Source organism: Nycticebus coucang, chromosome 6 (assembly GCF_027406575.1).
Source record: "Nycticebus coucang isolate mNycCou1 chromosome 6, mNycCou1.pri, whole genome shotgun sequence".
NCBI classification, from domain to species: domain Eukaryota; kingdom Metazoa; phylum Chordata; class Mammalia; order Primates; family Lorisidae; genus Nycticebus; species Nycticebus coucang.
The window spans coordinates 7,725,330-7,753,101 of NC_069785.1; positions in this window are offsets into that span (position 1 = coordinate 7,725,330).

Here is a 27,772-nt window from a genome sequence, read left to right on the forward strand (position 1 = left end):
AAACCTCCCCCTGCGTGTTCCCCAACCTGCCATTTGCTCTTATTATAAAAGCCCAAATCCTTGATGGGCCCTGATTCCCGCCTACCTCTTTGATCTTGTTTTTTTCCTGTTCCCCCAATGCCTATTATGTGCTCAGCTCATAATCTTCCTTTCATTCTCTCATCCTCATCAGGCTGCTGTCTGCTCAAGGGCTGGCAGGGCTACATTTCCCCCCGTTCCTGCTCCTCTCCCGGCCCCCAGGTGATCAACTTCTATCCGTCCTTCCAACCTCAGTCTAGAATGTTCTTCCTGTATGAATATTCCCCTGATCTCTCCCTCCCTCACTATTAGGCTCATGCTTCTGTATATCCTTGTACACTTTATGTACTTTCTTTAATCATACTTTATCATAAACGTTTGGATAATCATTTGCTTAATATCAGTGTTTTGTCAAGTGATGAATTCCAAGCTCTGTTAGACACGGATTCATTCTTTTCACTGCTGCATCCTTAGTAACTGACGCAGTGTCTGACACAGACACTTGCTTGTTAGGTATTCATAGAATGTGTGAATGAATGTTTCTGGGATGCCTGCAGAACTGTAATGTCCAATACAGTGGGCATGAGCCACGTGTGGCCACTGAGAACTTCAAATGCCCCTAGTCCAGATTGAGGGGGGCCGTAAGTCTAGACTTCAAAGACTTGATATGAAAACAATGTGAAATAGTCCATTAATAAATTTTTCTCTTTACCACATGTTGAAAAGATAATATGTTGGATATACTTTGATTAAATAAAACTACTATTAAAGTTAATTTTACCTGTTTCTTTTTACCTTTGTAATTGTGGCTTCTAGAAAATTCAGATTTCACAGTGCTGTTGGGCAGCACTGTTGTGAAGTGTTACTTTGAACTGAAATTGAGCATCAAAGCTTTTAAGCTGTCTTGTATTAGAATGTTAAAAACCTTCCTTTAAAAACTTTTTGCATCGTTCATGCTTCCGCCTCACCCTTCCCTTTTCCAGAAGCATAGTCACTAGGCTGTGGGGTCATCAATCTCCCGTCTGGCACCTCCCTGCTGGGTTGCTCCTTTCTCTGGGTCACAGGGGTGCTGGAGAAAGATCTGTAATTGGCAGTCCCCTTAACACTGACCGAGGGGGAAGTTTGCCCTTGGTGCAGTGATAGTGCCTGCTTGTCAAGGGATCTCTGTATTCACAAGTCTAAAAACTGCGTAATTGGTATGTGAGTGAGAAATTAGGGTTGGTGTGTATCCTTGACGCATTCCTTCCTCGGCGTGGGGCTGTATTCTTCACCAACAGGCCTTGTAGGAACAGCTTCGGCATCTGATAGTGAAACTACCTTATTGCTTAGCGTTTAAGAAGAGTTGTTTGAAGAAATCATGTGTGCTTTATTTTCTCTACTTTCCCTTAAAAATGTGAAATGTCTGTTGGAACACTTTAAATGTGGTCAAGATTCTATTGTTTTTGTCTTTGCTGCTTCTGTGCTAGTGATCTAATTTGAACATATTTGCCATAAAATTTTTTCTGAATGATACAGTCCAATGACTGGACTTACCTCAGAGAAGAAGCACAATTTTCTAGTTACTTGCTATCTCCACATTATTATTTTATATGTCTGGGCACTGCGGATGCTGGATACCACTCACAAAATAATAAGAAATGTTTTGGCTTCTGTCTTTGAGGAGTGTACGCTCAGGTCAGAAACCATCAGTCTGTGACATCCCAAGCAATTCTGTGCACGCAATTCTGGCCTGGGAGGCATCGCATGAGAGAAATAAATCAGCCTGGGACCATTTGAGGGTCTTCTGGCTCTGTGTTTGTGTCCAGTAATTTCTGATTGGTCTTATTAATACTGTTGGCATTTTCACTCTGCTCCAAAAAGAGTTGTCCTGGTTCCCTATTAATTGCCCTCTATTACAAGGGCAGACTTTTCAATCTTTAGGAAGTCAAAAGCCGGAGGATGATCAAGCTGTCTCCTTTTGAGGCTGTTGCGAGCAGGAGGCTATCACTAAGGACCATGGTCAGTGTGGCTTCTGAGCCCCCAAGATGTAAAAGAGACTTTTCAGTTCCCCTGGGCCTCTTGGAGGACATGCATGAGAATCCATTTGAGTGGTTTTTAGCTTTGTGGGTGCTATTCTAGCTGGGTGGGCTGTTTCCTTGAGGAATTGTCCTGTCATGTCCCTAGAGTGGTGTGCAGGTAAAGCACAGGTCACGGCCTTGGGTTTATTGGTCTTTCTTGTTGTGGCCCAGACTCACTGCCCATGTAGTTGTCACAGCATGAAGAGTCAAGACGGCTCTTGCAAACCCCTCAGCACACAGCCCACCTGTCATGGGGGATCAAGAAAATAAATGTCACTTGGGCATTTAGATACTTCAGGGTTCAAGGACACCTGTCAGGATTCACTAGGCTGTGGTGCTCCATTAGCCTGGATAGACAGGCAGCCCTATAGCAGCATTTTGTGGGTTGAGGAGTTGGTTAGTAGGTAAGAGCCCAGCTCTTGAGGAGAAAAGAATGATCTCAGATTAAAGAATTTCTTTCAAAAAAGTAAGGAATTCTGGGAGAGGTTTTCTAAAAAAGCTGGTAGTGCCCACAAAGCTGATTAGGGCTTGTTTATTTGAAAGGTTCAAATAAAAGGCATTTCAATGGTCAGGAATGTTTGAGAATTATTAAGATGTTACAGGATTCACTAGGGTAAACATGTCCTGCCTCAGGCTTCTTGGAGCCTCTAATCCCTATAACAAGCAAGGTCCTAAATAAGAGAAATAATACTAGCTACCATTTATTGAGCAAGCCTGTACCATGTGCCCTTTACATGAATTGTCTCCTTTAATCCTCATAATAGAGGTATGAGGTTAGATATTATCAATCCCAGGGATCCAGAGTCCCTGGGCTAACCCCTGGCCCCAAAAGACTGCCCAGGTTTCACCAGCATAAATGCCCTGTACATACACCCTGGCCCTCAATTTTCACTTTCTTGTTCCAATATTGCTTTAACTGCTTGGTTTTCAACTAGTTAAGAAAAAGTTAAAAAATAAACCTCCCTGGATCTTGACCCCACTATATTTTATCTCACACAGTCTTTGAAAATAAACAGACCTGAGTTCAAATCCTGACTCTGCCCCATCCAATCTGGGGCAGTGACTTGAGCAAGTGACTTCTTCAAATGGACACTGATGGTAACTTCTTCACAGTGTTGCTGTAAAAACGGACATACTAGTATAGTACTGTTAGCATATAGTTGACAACCAAAAATGATACTTTTTAAAAATTTGAGTAAGAAGTAAGGATTTCATGTTTTCCTCACTCAAATAAGATTTTTTTAACAAAAATATATACATTGCTATAATTTTTTGAAAAATTCAGAAAAGAATAAAAAGAAATAAAAAAAAAAGTAAGGAATTCTGGCTCGCTGCAAACTTCTAAAATGACTATTCAAAGACAACTTGTAAGTTCCGTACATAAACACATGTGTATACATGTTAAAGCTTTGGAAGTGTATAGCCTTTTCAAAGATCTACTAGTGTTAAGTGAGTTTGGGGAAGAATGTTATCACCTGGATATCATGAGTGATGTAGCATCAATGCTATAACGTGTATATGTGGAACGGTACATAATTTATTAAAAGCGAAGATACAGGAAATCAATACAGATACATTTAACAAGTGAATGGGGAGAGATTTTTACCTGTCCTCATGTCTTCCCTGAGTATTTCTGCTATTGTAGGAGGGAGAGCAATAAGGTTTCTGGTTGCAGAGATTTTCCTTTATATATTTACTTATCCTGCCTCAAAAGGAAGAGAGAGCAAGTTTTGCCTGAGAATAACTCGGGCAAACGGAGGCCCCCATGATTAGTGAGCTGGCTGTGAATTTTGGAGCATCTGTTCACCCATATCACTTTCCAACAACATTCCACGTAAACAGATATTGACTTTTTAATTATGTATTTTAATTGTGCTTTTCTCCTTCGGATGCTTTATTCAAAAAGAACAAAACACCTCAGCTTCTGGAAGTATAGTTTCTGGATTATTTTTTTCCCCTTGAAAAAACAATTTCAAAAAATATTCTCAAACAAAGCAGGAATTGTGATTTCAAGTAGGTCAAAACAGAATAAACTCTATTTTTAAAAAGTGTCGTTCATTACTTTGATTTAACCCATAAAACAAGGAACAAAGAGATGTCAAAGATTTGTAATCAAGTCTGAGAAAATTTAAACAAAGCAATTAAAACTTATCACAACACTGAGAAAAATAATGTGCACTTTACCCCCAAAGCACTTTTGATCTTCACTGCACAATGGAATGAGATTGCAGGTGTGTTTTTGTAGTCTTCTGGTCTCGGTCCCTTCCTCAGGGAACTTCTCTTTTCTCAGACCAGAATCATGTGGTAGCTGCGATGTCCTTTCAAAATCCCTGTCTTGAGTGGACCTCCTGACCCGAGTTTGGCCATTTAGTCCTCCCTGGGGTTTTAATATTTTTTTGTAGGGGAGGGCCAGAGTCTCACTCAGTCACTCTTGGGAGAGTGCCATGGCTTCATCATAGCTCACAGCAACCTCAAACTCTTGGGCTCGAGCCATCCTTTTGCCTTGGCCTCCTGAGTAGCTGGAGCTTCAGGCACCCAGCACAACACCCGGCTAGTTTTTAGAGACAGAGTCTCACTCTTGCTCAGGCTGGTCTCGAACTCCTGAGCTCAAGCAATCCACCCGCCTCAGCCTCCCTGAGTGCAGGGATTATGGAAGACAGCCAGTGCACCTGGTGCTTATTCCTGGGATTTTTAAATTTTCAAATTGACAACTGCCGAGGTGATCTCTATCTGGTGGTGGAATTCATAGGAAATCATAGATGTAAACAATGATTTCTGCTCAGAACTTGCCATGTGGGTAAAGTGAGAGAAAACTGAGAGACAGGGAAAGAGGAAGACTGCAGAGAGTGGCCAGGTGTCCAGCCGGCTGTCCCCACTGACTGTCCTGTTTGGTTGGACGATCTCTTTGAATTTCAAGAGCTGTTCTACTTAACCTGGTTTGAATTTTTTTTTTTTCTCTTGCAACTAAGAGAGCCCCGAATCATACCCAGTCTTTAAAGTTATTCTTAGAAGATGGTAGGGACTTGACAACGTATCTTTCCATTGATTCTGTTAATGTAAAGGGCTTGCTAATTTAACTTTCTCTAGGAATAATTTCTGGTACTCATGTGTCTTGCTTGAATGTGATAGGTCATTGCAAATCTTGTGCATGTCTGGTGTGGTGTTAACTAGTGTAGATGGAAAATATCTTTCATGCAAAGCCCAATTTTATGGCTGGCCTTAATGATTTAGATGGGTTCAGACTAGTTTCATCCTTTTTATTAAAATGAGGACATTTTATTTTCTGAAGCTTTCTGTTGTAGTTTCAGTGCAGGGAGGGTGAAGATTGGGCTAGCACTGCTGTAGCTGAGTGTAGTGGTAGAGAATGATGTCCAAGTAAAGCCTCAGAGAAGAGGACAATCCAGGAAGATTTGGGCTTCTGGATCCCCAAACCTTGAATTCACCATCTTGGTGACCTGGCAGATAAATCGGATCCTGCCTCTCTGACAACGTCTCCCAATTTAGATGAGGAAGGGCCGGCAGGAGCTAATGGAAAAGTAACGTCTGATTTGTTTCTTGATTTTATTTCTTCTGAAAGAAGATGGCTCTGGTCCCAAATTTAAAAATCTGTCTTTATTTCAAGGGAAGTCAACATGATTAGTTTGACTGAAATCAAGTTGAGTGATATATAATTTATAGTATCTGAAGCACATGTTTAATTTAATTTTTTTTTTTTTTTGCTGCAACTTCCTGGGGATGGAGGACAGTTACTCTAAAGATAGCATGTATTTTATTAGAATTTAGATCTTTTCCATAAAATGTGTATAAACATAATAGGTCTGTCGTATATTACCGACACATTAAACTAGTGTCAAAAGCCTTCAAAAATGTCCTTAATTAATGTTATTAAGCTGTTAATTTGTAGTGTTAAATATTTCTGTGTTGCTTTTTAATTTATATCTACCATTTATTGGGTAAAAATCATTTTTATAAGTGTGACCTGTAGCACATTCAGATAAGATTTAGCCTGCTATGACGGTGATCATTGAGGGTTCTCCTTAACTAAGCTCGCCTAGCCTTGAGAGGTAATAGTTAGAAATGGCCCATCCATTCAATAACTCTATGGGTTGTGATATCTGAAAGAGTTCTTTAAATCAGATAATAAAACATTTGTAGGGATTCATTAAAGGAGAGTGATCTCTAAGCACCTTCTAGCTTACGTTTATATATGACAGTATAAAGGTAGGTATTGGAATGCATCTCCAGCTCCTGCTTCAGAAAGCGGCAACGATAATACAAAATAACGTAGTTAAACACAGGGACTGTTATACCACTCAGAGCCTTTTCTTTGAGCCTTGCGGCCTGTGTCCTGGGCCTTCTGCTCTGTCGTCTGCCTCTGGCTTTAGGGCTCCTGTCACTATGGGACCTGAGCCTTCCTCGTGTCCTGGATTTTCCTTAAATATGGATGAATCACTTTTTAATTCACTCTTTCCTACATGTGATTTTTACTTCTCACAAATAGGCCAAGAAAGACACTCACTGCTTTACTCGTTAATGAACACGGCTCAGTGAGGTCCGCCTGCCGTGTCTGGGCGCCTTTGTTCCCTTTGTGGAAAATGAAAGTTTCCTTCCTGCCGAGGGGTCAAGAGGGATGATCAGACATTTTCACTGGTGAGAAGGGTCATTTCCTTCCTGGAAATGAATCTGCCCCTCCCGCATACCACTGGGATGCAGACATCCCCGAATCATTGTAATTGCTTTGTACCCCATATTAGGTGGGCTTATAAATGAATGCTTTTTGTTTCTTGTGGAAAAAACAAGTTACCATCACGTTTTCCATTTAGCATATGATGACATGTATTTCATGCTGGTGTTTTCAGCTATATAAAGTTAACCTTTTTTTCTTTACTCATTAAGAGCCAATTTTTCCTTTTGATGGAGTTTTGATTTAATTATCTATGTTTGTTTATTCATTTTCTGTTTTTGGTAAGGGTTCCACAGGAAGTTTTCAGAAGGCTTGACTGAAGCCTGGCAGTGATGGGGACGGTCTAAGAGGCTTCACAGCACAGAGCAGCAGGCGGCGGCCACAGTGCAGGTGCGGGTGCCGGCCACGCTGGGCATGGGTGTGCAGACAAGCTGGGCCATCAGGGATTCCTTCTGATGCCAGCTGCCTGTGGTGAGGCCCCGAGGGCACCAGAGAAGGATGTGAAGGTAAGGCTGAGTGGCTTTCTGTGTCCTTTTGAATTTGCTTAAGCAGTTGAAGTGTCCTGTCTGAGATGTCACAGACTGCAGAGGATGAGAGACCAAGGCAATGGGAAAATACAGAGTGTGACGGATCTAAATTTAGATGGTAACAGGTGATTACTTTGGACAGGGCCCTTGCATTTGACAGAGTCCTTGCGTTAGAACCGATGACCAAGAACTTAGTGGGCAGGTTGACGGGGACTCGATGGAGACCCCATGGGAGTGATCTTGGAGAGTGCCCCCAAGTATAGTAAGGTGGGATTCTGTTAGCTGAGAAACAAAGTTTCTAAATATTTGCTGTTTGGGAAGAAATTACCAATGGGAAGAATAGAAAATAATGAAGGTCTACAAGAAACAGTGAGATGTAACTGGTGCAGTGCGATAGGTCATTACTGTGCTTTTTAAAAGAGTGTTTCTGGAAAGTATAAAGATTAGATGAGTCCTTTGGACTGAACTCCCATGGAGGTTGTTTTTATGTACTTATGCATTTTTGTTTTGTTTTGGTCTAAAGAATAGGAATAGCTAAGGTCAGTGGTACATAGATATATTTATGAACAAATAAATATACACATTTTGGGGGTGAGTGCTCATAATTTTTCACCAAGGGGATGTGTGATTAAAAACTCTGGAGACTGCTGCCCTGGATTATTTCTATTGCATTAATTCTCCAGGTGGGTTTTTCAGTTTTTGTATCTATTTAAAGTTATTAAAATACTCAGGTCTGCAACTCTGAGTACTGTTGAAGAAGTTGCCCACATGTTATGAGTCTTGACTAGAGAGGAGCTCAGATGTTACCACTCCTCTCAGCCCCTGGGTGCTGTATCACTGACATTTTACTTCTCTACCAGTTTACCTGTTTACCTGTGTATCTGTGCTCTTCCCAAGAGCCTTCCTTGCCAGCAACAAACCCCTCTTTTATATCACCTGTTGTTAGGAAGACTGTATTTTTCAGTCTAAAAAGCAAGACAAGGTACGTAGCAGTGGAATATTTAAAATCAGACATGTTTTGAAAATTGGAGAAGTAGGATTGCCCTGGCTAAAGTGTTATGCATAACAAATGCTAGGCAAATAAAAGTTCAAAATTATCTTTAATTGTTTGAGGCAAAGGCTGTTTTCCAGAATGAGTCTATGTGCAGGGACAGGGATCTGTGCTGCCTTTGCTGAACCCTGCGTGTACTCAGACTGCAGTGGAATAACCACTCTGCAGTTCAGGGCAAGTTCTGACTTGAGTGCAGTCAGAATGTGAGTCATGATATGTAAGTGCAGCAGTAATCATGTCTGCGCTTTGAAAGGTACTGGGTCTGACATCAAGCCAACTTTGGCATGTTTTCCATTCTATGTTCTTATTTATCTGATTAGAGTTGATTACTTTTCAGTCCCACTAGGAAATGTAATTGGGGAGGCATCTGTCATCTGCCTTTGTGTTTGTTTGGGTGTACATGTTTTTATTTGGATGTTTGTATGTTTTCAGTTTTTCTCCCAGTACTTAGTGTGCAAGCAGATGCTAAAAAAAGGCAACTTCCACTCCACCATGCAGGCTCAGGGTACGAATTTAAGTAGTTTCTACCACTAGGATTTCTCCTGCTTCTCTACTGATGTATGTGGGCCCTTTCAATAGCTTCTTACTTTTTTATTTTATAACCAGCCTTCCACTTTTTAAATTATGCTTTGCTTTTTTGGGTGGCTTAGAAAGAATATTGTTTTAAAAAATTGTTTTCTCCAGGGATTGTATTATATAGTAGAAGTATTTTCATTAAAGAAATTTTTTATAGGGCAGCGCCTGTGGCTCAAAGGGGTAGGGTGCTGGCCCCATATGCCAGAGGTGGCGAGTTCAAACCCAGCCCCCGGCCAAAACTGCAAAAAAAAAAAAAAAAAGAAATTTTTTATGACAATAAATTCTACAATAGAAAACGACAATGAATTGTACAAGATCGGTAATAAGCCTGAGGCATATCTTTGAAAGAACTCAGAATCCATAGTTCAAAGAGCAGTGTCAATTTTAACTTAATGAGGACTTTCTATCTTATAACCAACAGATTTTCTTTTCTCTTTTATTTGTTATAAATAGTATAGATTCACTAATTAGGTTTTCTTTTTTACAAATGAAAATTGACTAAATAAACAAATGTCAATTTTGCTGTTATCTGGGCAGGCACAGATTACAGTTGGGTAAATCAAACAAGGTTTATTTATCTAAAGTTTACAGAAAAAGGTTAGAGCAACATTATCCAGTGACAGATGAGAGTGTGTTTCCAAGTCACCCCAAAGCTTAATAATAGTTACAGTTGTTGTGAATGAGAAGTCTGAGTGACCAGTGAATATATCACATCCATCTTGATGTTAAAATGTATCCAAAAGATCTCCTGTCTGTGATTCAATAAAACACCTTGGACTTGAACACAGTGATCATTCATTTCTCCATAGCCCTCACCTTCTGATCCTTCTGCTTTCCTGATCTGAAAGCTGAAGAGCCACAGTGATCAGTTACGCAGATGGCTCCGGAACTCAGGCTAACAGCACATGAAATAAGAAGTAAGGTTTTCCTGCACATACCCCTCAAAAGAAACCCAGAAAATGCAGGAGCAAAAAAAAAAAAAAAAAAATCCAGGAGGAAAATACAAACTACCTATGTATAATCAGTTTGCCAAGAGATATCAGCATTTATATGATCTTTTGAAGGATTTTTTTTTTTTAGGAATTTCCAAAACTAATTTTTACTAGGACACTACTCTTTTGCTTTCGCCTGAACAAAACACTCTAGATACCTTTTAATGTTAACAAGTATGGATCTATGTTTATAAAATTACTTTAATGTCAATATGACATTCTGTAATGTGGCTTTCTGGTTACTTACTTACCAGGTCAACTATCAACCAGCATTTATGCTTTTCTGTCTTTTTGTTATGAGGAACATGCTACATGAACTCCTTGTAGTTGCATCTTTTATTTAGACATACTGTCAAATTCATTTTTTCCCTCTTACCTACTAAATGCTCTTATGTGTTTTGCATAGAAACACTTCATAATGTAATGACATTTTTTAGATCCTTCATTAAGAATAAATTTTAACTCTGGATAGTCTGCTGAACAAATAATAGTTAGCAATTGGATAAGATAGTTTTACACTAAACTAATTCAACAAAGAAAAATGATGTTAAGAGCAAGGAAGATTTTCTTTTTTCACTTTTGATTGAGTTTGTAGAGGCAGATTTTGCATTCAGTAAAATTTACCCTTAGTTGTGTAGTTCTATGATATTGATAAATGAACACTGACAGGTAACCACTTCTTGAACTTTTCTATCACTCCAATATGTTTCTTCATATCTCTTTGTCATTAATCCTTTCTCCGAACCCCTAGGCCTTGGCAATTTTTACTCTATTTTCTGTTCAGATCGTTCTGCCTTTTCCAGAATGTCGTATCAATGGGATCACACGGTATGAGGCCTTTTGAGTCTGGCTTCTTCTACAAAGCCTGCTGCATTTGATGCTTTTCACGTCCCTGCTGGCTTCAGCAGGGTGTTCTTTTCTGTTTTCTCATCAGTTGATGATCACTGAGTTGTTTTGAGGCTTTGATGATTCTGACTAATGTTCTAAAAATGGCACCCAGGCCATCCCATGGATATATGGTTTTGTTGCCCGTGGGCAAATACTTAGGAATAGGATTAAACATACCCCCAAACATGGTAAGGGTATGTTTAATTGTATGAGAAACCTCCAAACTTTTGGCATGTACCAAGCTCTTGGTTGTACAACCGCCAGCCATGTGTGAGTGCTGCAGTTGCCCTGTGTCCACATCCGGACTTCGCAGTTTGTTCTTCCTTTCTGTAAAAAGTTTTAGATATTGTAGTAGATGTAGCGTGGTGTTTCATTATGTTTTAAATTTGTACTTCCCTAATAACTAAGGAGGTTGGGCATCCTTTCCTGTATTTTTTTGCTCTCCACATATCTTCCTGGATAGGGTCTGTTCAAAGTTCTTCCCATTTAAAAAAATTGGATTTTTAAACATTACTGAATTGTGAGAGTTATTTGTGTATTTGAGTCACCAGTTCTTTCGAGCACCTCTTATTAAAAAGACTGCCAGAGAGAAACACTATGGGAATGGTGTAATAGGACCTCTGACAATCTTTTCTTTCATAAAAGCAACAAAAATGCTGGAAAAATTGTAAAACTAAACTGTTTCAGAGAGCTGAAAATTAATTAACTAAAAATTTGCAATAATTTGTTGGTCATTTATTCAAGAAAAATGGTTGAATACCTGTAGGAACAAGCGCAAACTTTGTGGCTTTTTAACTTGCCCTGTCTCCATCCCCTTTCCCAAGCTTTGCGGTTGCCTTGACAACAGCTGCCTTGCTTACACCATCATTAGAGAGACCAGTAGCCTAGCAGCCACTGATGGAAAGGAGAGATTTTGGAGGTTCCTGAAAAGCCCAATCCCCAGAGAATTGTCACTATTTGACCTGTCTGGAAGCTCCCTGGAAAAGACCACTGCACGGGACATGTCTCTGACCCAACTTAGAGCTCACTTAGTGGGGAAAGCCCTGTCCCTAGGATGCTTGTCAAAAGCAAAAACAGTTGCAATTGTTTAATGCCCAGCTGCTTGAGGCAATAATAATGCTTAGGGCAAACACAATGCTGGCCAAAAACCTTAACAGTAAAATCTGAGAAATGAGATGCACACGATGGCTTTAGAAAGCTCTGACATTGAGGTTGTAGAAGGTTTTAGGGATGTGCAGTGCCCTGGAAAGACCTGGGGCCACCCTAATCTCTTATCTGTGGCTAACCTTAAGGCTCTGTGCAAGCAGGAAGTGAAGGCTTAAACTGATTTTTAAACAGCCAAAGTGTTGAAATCATGCCCAACATACACACAGAGCCCCTCAGCGAAGGTTGGAGATTTTGTGGTTCATGGAATTCAAGGAAATATTTGTTCAGTCATTAACTGACCACTGAGCAACCAACCGAGAAGTCAGTGGCCATGCGTGACAAAGAATGCAGACTGCAGAACTGGTTCTGGGATGTCACTAAACAGATAGCAGTGGCAGCGCGGCCACCACATACCCTGGAGAGGAGGCAGGTCTTATTTGCAGAGTTGCCACATTATATTATTTAAAATATCCAGTCTTCAACAAAAGAAATTATGAGATATATAAGAAATAGGAGACTATGGCCTACAGACAGGGAAAGAGCAGTCAACAGAAATTGTCCCATAGGAAAATTTGAACACGACTCTAAACTAACTAGCCCTGCAAGACATTTACAAAGCCCTCAGCCCCTAAACAGAGAATGCAAATTCTTCTCCAATGTACGAAGAACAGCTCAGGAGAGACCACATTTTTTACTATAAAACATATCTCAGTAAGTCCCAGAAGGTTTCACTGATGAAGTCTACAAACATTCAAGATTGATACCCATCTTTCACAAAATCTTCCAAAAAATAGAAGAGGGGGGATCACCTCCCACCTCATTTTATAAGGGTAGTGTTACCCTGATATTAAAATCGGACAAAGACATCACAATGAAAGAAAACTATAGATTGACATTTTTATGAATATCAATGTAAAAATCCTCAACAAAATGCTAGCAAACCAAATCTGACAACATATAGAAAGTGTAATATACTGTGACCAAACTGGATCTAAGGAGTGCAAGGCTGTTCAATACATGAAAATTAACCAATATTAAGAAAGGAAAAACAATCTCATTGTATCATATTAGCAGATATAGAAAACACATTTGACAAAATCCAACAACCCTTTATGATTAAAAACGCTGAAAAAAACTATGACTATTAGGGAAATTTCTCAGCCTTATAAAGACAATCTATGAAACTCTCATAGACAACGTGATTGTTAATGAAAGACCGAAAGATTTCCCCTGATATCAGGAATGATTCAGTAATCTTCACTCTTACCTCTTTTATTCCACATTATAATGGAGGCTCTAATCAGGGCAATTAGGTAAGTAAAATAAAAGACATCCAGATGAAAAGAAAGAAGTAAAACTATTCTCAGTCGTAGATGACATAGATGATATAATCTCTACAGGAAATCTGGAGGAATGCATACACAAAAAATTTAGAACTAGTAAGTGAGTTCAGCAGGGTTACAGGATATAAGAACAACGTGCACCAATGCATTGTATTTCTATATGTTCATTAGCAACAGGCAACTGGAAAAGGAAATTAAGAAAAGAATTCCATTTATAATAACATCAAATAAGAATCAATTGCTTGGTAATACATTTAACAAAGAAGTGAAAGACGTGTACACAAAACCCACAAAATGTCATTAAAAGAAATCAGAGAGGATTTAAATAAATAAAATAACATCCCAGGTTCACTGATTAGAAGACTTAATATTTCTATGATGAAAATACTACCCAAATTGACTTACAGATTCAATGCAATCCCTTTCAAAACCTAGCTACCTTTTTTGTAGAAATTGATAAGTTGATCCTTAAAGTCATAGAGAAATACAGGGAGCCCAGAATAGCAAAATCACTATGCAAAAGAAAAGCAAATTGAGATGACTCATATTTCCCTACTTAAAAGCTTACTACAGAGCTACAGTCATCAAGACAGTGTAATACTGGTGTAAGGACAGACATAAATCGATGGAATAGGATTAGGAAATTAACCTTTAAGTTGATGGTGAATTGATTTTGACTAGTGTGTAGAGACTGTTCAATGAGCAGAGAATAGTCTTCAATATATGGTGCTGGAACAACTGGATGTTCATAAACACAATGAGTCAGCCCCCTAATTAGTACTATAGACAAAAGTTAACTCAAAATGAATCATAGACCTACGCAGAAGAGCTAAAAGCATAACATCGTGCTTTACTCTTACAAAAGCAAACTATGTAACCTAAACGTATGCACCCCCATATTAATCTGGAAGAAAAAAACCTCTGAGAAGGCACAGGGACACTTTACAATTATCCACTAGTGAATTATTTCTTAGATATAAAAGATGACAACAGAAAAAAATAGATAAATTGGAATGCATCAAAATGAAACACTTTTTGCTTCAAAGAACATTATCAAAAAAGTGAAAAGACAAGCCACAAAATTGGAAAAAAGTATTTGTAAATTATATATCTGATTAGGGACTTATCTCTAAAATACATAAAGAACTCTTATAACTCAACAATAGAAAGACTATTAATCTAATTAAAACATGGGCAAAGATTTGAATAGACATTTCCCCAAAGATGATATGCAAGTGGCTGACAAACATAAGCAATCAAAGCCACTGTGAGATGCCATTTCATACCCACTAGGTGGCTATGATTTAAAAAAAAAGAAAACAAGTGTTGATGAAGATGTGGAGAAATTAGCACTGTTATAGCTGCTGGGATTGCACACTGGTGCACCCACTTTGGAAAACTGCAAAGTTCCTCAAATTGTTAAACATAGAGTTACCCTATGACCCAGCAATTTTAGTCCTACCTATAGTATATGAAAGAGAAATGAAAACATTGAATCAAAAACTTGTTTATTGTGCTGTTATTCTTGATAGCCAAAAAGTGGAAACTATTGATGAATGATGAATGGATAAACAAAATGTGCTGTATCCAGACAATAAAGTATTAGTTAGCAATTAGAAGGAATGAAGTGTTGATGCATGCTACAATGTGGGTGAACCTGGAAAATGCTCTAATGAAAGAAACTAGCTGGAGAAGACCATGCATTCTATATTTTCTTTTGCATGGAATGTCTAGAAGAGGCAAATCCATACAGATGGAAGTTAGAGTGGTGGTTTCCAGTGGCTTGGAGGGGAGGAGTGTGGGGTGATTACTAATTGTATAGTCTTTCTTTTTGGTTCTAAAATTACATAGTAGTGTTGTTTGCACAAACCTGTGAATATATTAAAACACGGAGGATATTAAAAAATCAAATGTACACTAGAAAGATGAATTTTATTATATGTGAATCATACTCAATAAAGCTATTAATAGAACAGAAAGAAAAAAAAATAGCTCCCCCAAAAGAAAACTTGCCCCTTAGATATAGCTTTTGAGAATGAATTTTTTTTTTTTTTTTTAATTTTTTTATTAAATCATAAGTGTATACAATGATATGATTATGGGGCATCATACACTCACTTCATAAACCATTTGACACATTTTTATCCCAGTGGTTAACATAGCCTTTCCGGCGTTATCTCAGTTACTGTGCCAAAACATTTATATTCTACATTTACCAAGTTTCGCAAATACCCCTGTAATATGCACCACAGGTGTGATCCCACCGATTCCCCTCCCTCTACCCACCCCCCCCTTTCCCACTTCCCCCCATTGTTAAGTTGTAGTTGGGTTATAGCTTTCATGTGAGAGTCCCAAATTAGTTTCATAGTAGGGCTGTGTACATTGGATATTTTTTCTTCCATTCTTGGGATACTTTACTAAGAAGAATATGTTCCAGCTCCATCCATGTAAACATGAAAGAGGTAAAGTCTCCATCTTTCTTTAAGGCTGCATAGTATTCCATGGTATACATATACCACAATTTATTAATCCATTCGTGGATCGATGGGCACTTCGGCTTTTTCCATGACTTAGCAATTATGAATTGGGCTGCAATAAACATTCTGGTACAAATATCTTTGTTATGTTGTGATTTTTGGTCTTCTGGGTATATGCCCAGCAGAGGAATTACAGGATTGAATGGCAGATCTATTTTTAGATCTCTGAGTGTTCTCCATATATCCCTCCAAAAGGAATGTATTAATTTGCATTCCCACCAGCAGTGCAGAAGTGTTCCCTTTTCTCCGCATCCACGCCAACATCTCTGGTCTTGAGATTTTGTGATATAGGCTAGTCTCATTGGAGTTAGATGATATCTCAAAGTAGTTTTGATTTGCATTTCTCTGATGATTAAAGATGATGAGCATTTTTTCATATGTCTGAAGGCCGTGCGCCTGTCTTCTTCAGAGAAGTTTCTCTTCAAATCCCTTGCCCAGCCTGCGATGGGATCCCTTGTGTTTTTCTTGCTGATGCGTTTGAGTTCTCTGTGGATTCTGGTTATTAAACCTTTGTCAGAGTTATACCCTGCAAATATCTTCTCCCATTCTGAGGGCTGTCTGCTTGCTCTGCTTACTGTGTTCTTAGCTGTGCAGAAGCTTTTTAGTTTGATCAAGTCCCAGTAGTGTATTTTTGAAGCTGCTTCAATTGCCCGGGGGGTTCTCCTCATGAAATACTCACCCAGACCAATTTCTTCAAGGGTTTTCCCTGCATTCTCCTCTAGTATTTTTATAGTTTCATGTCTTAAGTTTAAATCTTTAATCCAATGAGAGTCTATCTTAGTTAATGGTGAAAGGTGTGGGTCTAATTTCAGTCTTCTGCAGGTTGCCAGCCAGTTCACCCAGCACCATTTGTTAAATAGGGAATCTTTTCCCCACTGAATGTTTTTAATTGGCTTGTCAAAAATCAAATAGCGGTAAGTAGCTGGATTCATCTCTTGGTTCTCTATTCTATTCCAGATATCTACTTCTCTGTTTTTGTGCCAATACCATGCTGTTTTGATCACTATCGATTTGTAGTAAAGTCTGAGGTCTGGTAGTGTGATTCCTCCTGTTTTGTTTTTATTTCTGAGTAATGTCTTGGCTATTCGAGGTTTTTTCTGATTCCATATAAAACGAAGTAATGTTTTTTCAAGATCTTTAAAATATGACAGTGGAGCTTTAATAGGGAGTGCGTTGAAAGTATATATTGCTTTGGGTAGTATGGACATTTTGATAATGTTGATTCTTCCTAGCCATGAGCATGGTATGTTTTTCCATTTGTTAACATTTTCAGCTATTTCTTTTCTTAGAGTTTCATAGTTCTCTTTATAGAGATCTTTCACGTCTTTTGTTAGGTAAATTCCCAAATATTTCATCTTCTTTGGCACTACTGTGAATGGGATAGAGTCCTTAACTGCTTTTTCAATTTGACTGTTGTTGGTGTATATAAAGGCTACCGATTTATGAATGTTGATTTTGTAACCTGAGACGCTGCTGTATTCCTTGATCACTTCTAGGAGTTTTGTAGTAGAGTCCCTAGTGTTTTCCAGATACACAATCATATCATCTGCGAAGAGCGAGAGTTTGATCTCTTCTGACCCTATATGGATACCCTTGATCGCCTTTTCTTCCCTAATTGCGGTGGCTAAAACTTCCATTACAATGTTGAAAAGCAATGGAGACAATGGGCAGCCTTGTCTGGTTCCTGATCTGAGTGGAAATGATTCCAATTTAACTCCATTCAATATGATATTGGCTGTGGGTTTGCTGTAGATAGCCTCTATCAGTTTAAGAAAAGTCCCTTCTAGACCAATTTTCTTGAGTGTTCTGATCATGAAGGGATGCTGGATATTATCAAAAGCTTTTTCTGCATCAATTGAGAGAATCATATGGTCTTTGTTTTTTAATTTGTTTATGTGCTGAATTACATTTATAGATTTACGTATATTGAACCAGCCTTGAGACCCTGGGATAAAACCAACTTGGTCATGATGTATAATTTGTTTGATGTGTTGCTGGATTCTGTTTGTTAGGATCTTGTTGAATATTTTTGCATCTATATTCATTAGTGATATTGGTCTATAATTTTCTTTTCTTGTTGGGTCTTTTCCTGGTTTGGGGATCAGGGTGATATTTGCTTCATAGAACGTGTTGGGTAGTCTTCGTTCTTTTTCTACATTTTGGAACAGGTTGAGTAATATAGGTACTAATTCCTCTTTAAAGGTTTGGTAGAATTCTGACGTGAAACCATCTGGTCCCGGGCTTTTCTTTTTAGGGAGGTTTTGTATAGTTGATGCTATTTCTGAACTTGATATGGGTCTGTTCAACATTTCCACTTGATTCTGGTTAAGTCTTGGAAGGTGGCGTGCTTCCAAGTATCGGTCTATTTCCTTCAGATTTTCATATTTCTGAGAATAAAGTTTCTTGTAATATTCATTAAGGATTTTTTGGATTTCTGATGAGTCTGTGGTTATTTTGTCTTTGTTGTTTCTGATTGATGATATTAGAGATTTTACTCTTTTTTTCCTGATTAGGTTGGCCAGAGGTTTATCTATGTTATTGACCTTTTCAAAAAACCAGCTTTTTGATTTATTGATCTGTTGTATTATTCTTTTGTTTTCAATTTCATTTAATTCTGCTCTAATTTTGGTTATTTCTTTTCTTCTACTGGGTTTGGGGTTGGAATGTTCTTCCTTTTCCAGTTGCGTGAGATGTCCCATTAAGTTGTTAACTTCCTCTCTTTCCGTTCTCTTGAGGAAGGCTTGCAGTGCTATAAATTTCCCTCTTAGAACTGCCTTTGCAGTGTCCCAGAGGTTCTGATAGCTTGTGTCTTCATTGTCATTTTGTTCCAAAAAATTGGTGATTTCTTTCTTAATCTCATCTCTGACCCAGCTATCATTCAGCATAAGGTTATTTAACTTCCATGTTTTTGTATGGGTATGCAGATTCCTGTTGTTACTCAATTCAAGTTTTATTCCATGATGGTCCGAGAAGATGCATGGAATAATTTCTATTCCTTTAAATTTACTGAGGTTAGACTTGTGACCTAAAATGTGATCAATTTTGGAGTAAGTTCCGTGGGCTGATGAGAAGTATGTGTATTCAGTTTTGTTGGGATGAAAAGTTCTGTAGATGTCTGCTAAATCTAAATACTGGATGGTTAGGTTTAAATCTAAGATTTCTTTGCTCAGCTTCTTTCTGGAGGATCGATCCAACACTGCCAAGGGAGTGTTGAAATCTCCAACGATTATGGAGCTGGAGGAAATCAAGTTACTCATGTCTGTTAGAGTTTCTCTTATAAATTGAGGTGCATTCTGGTTGGGTGCATAGATATTAATAATTGAGATCTCGTCATATTGAGTATTACCCTTAACAAATATGAAGTGACCATTCTTGTCCTTCCTTACTTTTGATGGTTTAAAGCCTACTGTATCTGCAAATAAAATTGCAACACCTGCTTTTTTCTGATTACCATTTGCCTGAAATATGGATGACCATCCTTTCACCCTGAGTCTGTATTTGTCTTTTAAGTTGAGATGTGACTCTTGTATGCAACAAATATCTGGCTTAAGTTTTTGTATCCAGTCAGCTAACCTATGCCTCTTTAGAGGACAGTTTAAGCCATTCACATTGATGGAGAGTAAGGATAAGTCTGGTGGAATTTTGGGTATCGAGTTTTTCAAAGGTCCAGTGGACATTTTTAATCCTTTCGCCAGTGTGGAAGTTGGAGTTTGATCCGAAGTTTCTGAGTGAGTTTACTTTTGTGGTATAGGATTGGGTTGGTCATTGTGGAGGATAGGTCTGAGAACATCCTGAAGAGCTGGTTTACTTATGGCAAATTTTTTCAACATATGAATGTCATTGAAGTATTTAATTTCTCCATCATAGATGAAACTCAGTTTAGCTGGATACAAGATCCTGGGTTGAAAGTTTTTTTGCTTTAGGAGATTAAAAGTTGATGACCAGCCTCTTCTTGCTTGAAAAGTTTCAGCAGAGAGATCTGCAGTTATTCTAATATTCTTACCTTTGTACGTTATAGTTTTCTTTCGCCGGGCTGCTTTGAGAATCTTCTCTTTCATGTTAACTTTAGTGAAGCTAATTATGATATGTCTGGGAGATGGCTTTTTGGGGTTGAATCGTGCTGGGGTTCTGAAGCTGTCTGCTATCTGAATTTCAGATTCTCTAGGCATGTCTGGAAAATTTTCTTTCATAATTTCATGTAGAAGGGCCTCTGTGCCCTTGGCTGCCACGTCATCAGCCTCCGAAATTCCTATAACCCTTATGTTATTTTTTTTCGAATTATCTGAGAGCTCTCTGAGTGAGTGATCCGTTTTTGCTCTCCATTTCTCTTCCTCTTTGAGAGATTGGGAGCATTCGAAGACTTTATCTTCAATGTCAGAAATCCTTTCTTCTGCTTGCTCCATTCTGTTACTGAGGGATTCTACTGTATTTTTCATATCTTTGAGGGCTGTAAGTTCTTGTTTCAGTGTGTCTAAGTCTTTGGTGGTTTTGTCTTTAAATTCGTTAAATTCTTGAGACAGTTTTTGAATTTCTCCTCGAATTCCTAATTCCATTTTATTAATCTTGTCTGCAAACCAAATTCTGAATTCAACTTCTGACATCTCAGCCAGTTGTTTATGAATGGGATCTTCAATCACATCTGCCGTATCTTTTCTTGGGGGGGTTGATCTATTCTGGTTATTCATGTTACCAGAGTTTTTCCGCTGATTCCGCCCCATGGTTTACTCCCTTTGGTTTTTCCCCTGGGGTTTTATCGAGGGCCCGTACAGTGTTGTGGCCTGAGAAACTGGGGCCCTGTCTGGTGTGGTGGAGCAAAGTGGTTCTGTCTTGTTTTCAGCTGGTTTCTGTTCGATCCTATTGCAACTTCTACTCTGGCTTGAAGTCTCAGCTGTGTGAAAAAATCAGCAATTAAGTCACCCCGCCTGCCCACCTCTGGCCCCAGTTGGAAAAGGAGAATGAAACCTTCCTACAATCGCACACCCAGGGCACCACCTGAAAAGTCCTCAGTCTATTAGCCCAGTTCAAAAGGTCCGAATCAACTGTCTCAATCGGCACTTGTCTCAGGTGGAAGGGTTCAAGAGGTCTCTGGGAACTGGATCACAGGGGCCTGGTGACTCCTCTGAGACAGCTCACCCCAGTGCAGCGTGGAGTCAGGAGGAGCCACCCCGCAAACAGAGCAGTCTGGGAAGGTTGACGTCTCCTTCCCCACTTTGCCCCTCCGTCGGACCCAGTCACTGGTATCTCTGCTGATGGCTAACCCAGTTGCCTGCAGTGAACAGACACTCCAGGGGTTTGCACCTGCCTGAATCGCGAGGAAGTCTGCCAGGCCCCCGCAGACTGCCGCTATCTAGCAGGAGGAGATGGGGCCTGACATCTTTGAGTGTTTGATGCAGGTGATGGGAAGGAGGTGTTCACTCAGGCTTAGCCCCGTCCCTGATGGATGCTGCTAACAGAACAGAACAGACAACTTTGTGAGGTTCTGTCTCTGTTCCTGTCGTCGCCTACAGGAGACGGGCTGTTTTGAGTTCAAACGTCTTTGCTGCTGGAGAATTGCGTCTGAACACCTCTCTGGGTCGGCTCCGCCCTGGAGGCTTCTGGGTTTGTGAGCCGTGACACCGGTGGCCTCCTCTGGTTGCCCAGGGAGACAGGGGGTGTGGCCTCAGAATATCCAGAAGTGAGCGTTCTGCCGTTAAAGAAAAAACGGCTGTTGATCTACCTCCAGGGAACTGCTGCTCTGGTGTGGGCACTCAGGCGACCCTTTTCTCCTCTGTCCCGCGCCCCAGAGTCAGCACTGAGCGGCCGCAGTTTGTGCTGGGTCCACACCCCTTAAGAGATCCCCCAAGAATCAGAACTCTTGGGGGATGGGCCCCCAGACCCGGATTGGGAGTGGGGCGGGGGGAAGCTAGAGTTTCATTCAGTTTCACGCAATACTACGGTCCGGGGAGGGCTCCTGCACTGCACCGCAGGGAAGTGCCGCCAAGGCTTGATTTTCCCTCAGCAGAGTGCCCTCTCCTCGCTCACGTATCCCAGAGTCAGCGCTGACCTGACGCAGCTCAGGCACTGTACACTCCCCTCGAGAAATCACCCAAGGAGCCGAACTCCGGAGGGATAGGCCCTCAGACCCCGAGTGAGAGTAGGGGCTCTCAGCTCTCAGCGGGGAGGCCAGAGTCTTATTCAGTCTTGTGCCCGGGGAGGGCTCCTGCACTGCACTGCAGGGAAGTGCCGCCAAGGCTTGATTTCCCCTCAGCGGAGTGCCCTCTCCTCGCTCAGGTATCCCAGAGTCAGCGCTGACCTGACGCAGCTCAGGCACTGTGCACTCCCCTCGAGAAATCACCCAAGGAGCCGAACTCCTGGGGGATAGGCCCTCAGACCCCGAGTGAGAGTAGGGGTTCTCAGCTCTCAGCGGGGAGGCCAGAGTCTTATTCAGTCTTGGGCCCCGTATGCCCGGGGAGGGTTGGTGCACTGCACCGCAGGGAAGTGCCGCGAGGCGTGACTCCCCCTCAGCCCGGTGCCCTCTCCTCACTCGGCACGCCTCAGAGTCAATGCTGACCAGTCGCAACTCGGGGACTGTCCACTCCCCTTGAGAAATCACCCAAGGATCCGAAGTCCTGGGGGACAGGCCTCCAGACCTCAGTGGGCGGGAGGGGAGCGCCGGGGATTCAGGGTTGCCGGCAAAGGATTCCCAAAGTTTTATTCAGCCCTATGTCCGGCAGGAGAACGCCACGGCACCCCAGTAGGGGAGGTAGGTCCAGTTTTTAGAAGGTCTCTCCCGTGGAGTGTAGTGGGAGGGCCTTTAATTTCTGCCCGCTTGTTCAATTGTGGGGCTCCAGAGCCGGTCTCATGGGGGAGGGGGACTCCCGTCCGCTTGGTGGTGGATTTTGTACCTTTTGTTTGCGTCCTTGTGATCACAACTTGCCTCAGCGGTGTTGATGTGCGTTCTTCAGCCTTCTCTCTTGGTGAGGCTCAAGTCCACCAGGATACTTACTAAATTCCTGTCCCTTAACTCTCCTTCTGGACGGGAGCCTTTGTTGAAAGCTGGCTTCAGTCCGCCATCTTGTCTCCCTCCCCCGAGAATGAATTTTAAGAAGATATGTCATCTTGGTTTTTGGATACCTTTTATTTAATTAAAATAATTTTAAAATATGGAGCATTGCAGGGACCATTTGTCAATGTTATGCACGAGCCCTGGTCCCTGTAGAGCAGTGGTTCTCAACCTTCCGAATGCTGAGACCCTTTAATACAGTTCCTCATGTTGTGGTGATCCCCAGCCATAAAATTATTTTCATTGCTAAATAATTTTATGGTTGGGGGTCACCTCAACATGAGGAACTGCATTAAAGGGTCATGGCATTAGGAAGGTTGAGAACCACTGTGTAGAGTCTTTGCCAGTAAGAAGCTACAATCTAAAATAATGGCTAAAAAACAAGAACTGAATCCAGAAATCATGTTTTCAATGAAAATAATGTGACAAATGATTATTCCAAATGGCGGAGGCATAAGGCCACGTTAAGAGTATAATGGGCATGGTCACGCCGAGTGGAATAACAGACAGTGAAGACTCCAAGGTAAGAGGGAAAGAGGAGTTGAGGGATGAAAAACTATTTATTGGGTGTAATGTTTACAATGTGGGTGATGTGTACATTGAAAGTCCAGACCTTACTGCTATATATTCATGTAACAGAACTGCATTAGACTCTATCTCCCATAAATATATTGAAATTTTGAAAAAAGAGTGTGATGGAGTTCACTTTGTTTCCACAAGTAGAGCAAATATTATACTGGGAAGAGTTAACCCCCACCAAACTGTTTTCATAAAAGGCTATACAGGGGTCAGCCAGTTAAATCTTTCAGAGAATATCTGTTATCATTCTCTGCAGTAGAATAAAAATCAACATGATGAGAGGGAAAGAAAGAAATAAACTGGGTGGGGAATGAGGGTGTAGGCCTCTGAAAAGACACGTTGGTTAAAATACCCGAGTGCGGAAATCACAAACTGAGAAGTTACTGTTCTCCTTTTTGGACAATGACAAGGTCAAGCATGAGCTTGGCTGTAAAATCTCCAAACAGAGGTAGCATCTCAGTTCCCGACATTTGTTAGATTAGATGGGAATTTCCACATACAATTTCAATCTAGAACCTCAGGATAGATTGTGTTTCCAGGATTAAGACCGCGAATAGTAAGATTTTATATCATGCTTCGGAATTGGATCCTTCTATATTTGGAGTCTTTCCCTACATGTCTGATAGTTTTTTATTCACTATTTCATCTGCAGAGCAACACTACACTGGAGGGAAACAGAAAAGACAATAGACCCTCAGGAGTTTATGGTTAGTCTTAGTTTTGTATCTTATTTACCCAACTTGAATGAAAGAACCTTTCTGGACAATGATAATCACATGGTAATAGTAACTACTAACATTTCTTAGGGTACTCTGCTTGTACTTTCTGTGGGTTATCTCATGCAACCCAGTATCCCTATGATATCCATAATTCCATGTCACGAGGAGTAGCGGTGACTTGGAGGGTTATGCAGTCCCAGCCATGTAACTAGACATGAATGGAGGCAGGTTGATCTGAGGGGCGTATTTGTAGCTGTTAATCTGTATGTTTACATGATGTTTTCTCTATCATGCTATTTCATATCCATAACTCACAAAAGTAAACGAAGTCACAGGGTAGCAGCATCAAGCCCTTAGTAACGGCTCATATTGTTGTGTTTCTAGAAAGTAGGGCTTGAGCCAGGTTTGAAAACAGACACTCTCAACATCCCTGTGCAAAACATTCCCTTGGGAGTGCTGGTCAATAACGCAGACTCCTGGGCTTTCTCTCCCAGAGATTGAATTTCATGTCTGGGAGAAACATTCATTTTGACATGGGAGATTATTCTGATTCAAGTGGCAGGAGGCCCATATTTTGAGAGACACTGTCTTAAAGACTGTGTGGGACTTGATTAGTGAAAGGGGAGAAGAAGAGGGGGATCCAGGCTGTGGTGAGGATGTGAGTCAGCCAGAGTGGTGAAAAATGTAATGTGAGCCGGGGGAAGAATGAGCAAGCCTGGTTGCTCTAAACAGTTGGTTTTGATAATTGTTGCTATTGTACATCTTCATCCAAGCATTTTTTTTTTTTTTTGAGACAGAGCCCTGGATAGAGAGCCATGGCATCATGATAGCTCAGAGCAACCTCAAACTCTTGGGCTCAAGCAAACCTCTTGCCTCAGCTTCCCATGTAGCTGGGACTATAAGCACCCACCATAATACCTGGCTATTTTTTTCTATTTTTAGAACAGACAGGGTCTTACTCTTGTGCAGGCTGGTCTTCAACTCCTGAACTCAAGCAATCCACCTGCCTCAGCCTCCTAGAGTGTTAGGATTATGGGAGTGAGCCAACACACCCAACTTTATCCAAACATTTTTGAGCTCCAACAGGGTGTCACTTAATATAATCACCCTAAGAATACGAAGATGAATAATGGTATAGTCATCTTCCTCAGGGGGGCTGTTCTTGTCACAGGGGAGAGGTGGACATGACACATACAAAATAATAATACAACAAGCAGAGTAATAGAGACATCTACTTGGCTATGTTGTTGCTACCAAAAAGTCTGTAAGTAAAGCTAAGATGAACCATGAAGGATGGATTTGAACACAGAGAGAGGTGGGTACAGGATAGTCTAGGCTGAGGGTATGTGAACAAAAACATTATAGTGGGAAGATGTAGAAAAAGTTCTGGAAAGGACAAATAGTATGGGGCCTTTGTGGAGGGCCTTAAATGTCAAGCTAGAAATTTGCATTTGATTTTACCAGCAAGGAGAGCTATGAGAAATTTGGCCAAGGGCTATGAATTAAGATGCTCTATAGAACTGTGTAGGTTATTTTTGTCTGATTACAGGAATCATCTATGAATACCTAGAAAAATGTAAGTTCCCATGTCCCTCTGTTGTAGATACTGATTCATTAGGTCTAGAGCAAGGCCTAGAAACCTGTATTTAAAAAAATCAAAACAGGGCGGCGCCTGTGGCTCAAAGGAGTAGGGCGCCGGCCCCATATGCTGGAGGTGGTGGGTTCAAACCTAGCCCTGGCCAGAAACTCCAAAAAAAAAAAAAAAAAAAAAAATCAAAACAAACCAATGTGATTCTTATGATTAGGCTATGTGGACAATACTGAAATAAGGAAGGCTTGAAATCAGTGGGAGCAGTTGGGAGCTGATTGGCATGGCATATGAGAAGTGATGGACAGTTCTGGATGTGGTGGTGCCCACACTGACTACAGTGGAGCAGAGAGATTCTATAGCTATTCCACAGGTAGATTTTATAGGGATTAGTACCTGGAAGCCGGTGAAAAAGGAAAGGCATAAAGCAAATAGACAACCTTCAGAATGGGAAAAGATATTTGCATGTTACGAATCTGACAAAAGACTGATAACTAGAATCTATAAAGACTTCAAATTAATCAACAAAAACGAGCAAACAATCCCATCTATCACTGGCCAAGAGACATGAACAGAACCTTCACTGAGGAAGACAGATGAATGGCTAACAAACATAAAAAAATGCTCATCATCCTTAATCATCAGAGAAATACAAATCAAAACCACCTTGAAATATCACCTAACCCAAACACCTAGCCCACATTCCAAAGTCCCAGAGTTATAGATGCTGGTGGAGAGGGGGGGACACGTTTATGGTATCAGTGGGACTGCAAACTAATATAGACTCTTTGGAAAGAAGCATAGAGAATCCTCAAAGAATTCAGATTAAACCTCTCATTTGATCTTGCAATCCTATTGCAAGATCTACCCAGAAGAAAAAAAAATCATTTTATCACAAGGACATATGATTGTTTATTGTAGCTCAGTTTACAATCGCCAAGATGTGGAAACAACCTAAATGCCCATCAACCTAGGAATGGATTAACAAGCTACTATTCAGCTTTAAAAAAAGATGGAGACTTTCCATCTTTTATATTAACCTGGATGGAGTTGAAGCACATTCTTAGTGAAGTATCACAAGAATGGAAAAGCAAATAGCCAATGTATTTAATACTAATATGAAGCTAGGAGATGATCTAATATATACCCACATAGGAGAAAAGCTCAATTCAAGTTGGGGGGGGAGAATTAAAGAGGGGAGAGAGGAGAGGAGGGCGGGGTTTGGTGTGCTCCCACTTAACAGGCACAATATAAAGGTATATGGTACAACTCTTGGATGTGGGACACAACTACAAGAGGTTCTCTATAGAAGAAATGAAAACATTGTAACCTAGTTGTTTGCACGCTCACATTAAACTGAAATAAAAAGAAAAGGAAAGGCAATGACTAAAAAGTTTTTTTAGTCTCTAAAAATCTCAACCTTCAGGGCACAAGGGCAGAGCCCCTACAAGGCCATCATGGCTTCCGACCTGCAGAACAGAAAGAGACACCTCTAGCCTCAAGTCTGCCCCCCCACAAGATTGAATTTGTGGAAGGTGAATTTCCTCTTGAATTTCTGGAAGGTGTTGGGATCATTTACCTCATTATAAAATTCAGGAAGAGGATAAATATATAGTCTTTCAGCTTGAATATAGGACTGATTCTGAGGTGTCTTTGAAGAGGCAAGTTGAGGTTTTTTGTTTTTTTTTTTCATGCAGTGGAGTCTGCATGCTTAAAGAAGGTTTGGGAGTGGAGGTATAGATTTGTGAGTCACCAATCAAGAGGTGACAATTGAGGACACATGGTTAGACACCAAATGGGTAAGTACCATCTACAAAACCTTGGGAAGACCAGATGGAGAAAGAGAGGAACCATATGGGAGGAAGGAAGGTTGTAAATGAGTGTAGGGTCAGAAAAACCACAAAAGAGAGAATCTTGAGAGAATAGTTAACAGTGTCAAATGTGAAGACAGATACTGCTGTTTTCAGGTTTGTTGGGTCGTAATTTAGTTATGTCTGAGTTCTTAGCACTGTGGTAGAAGTGGGA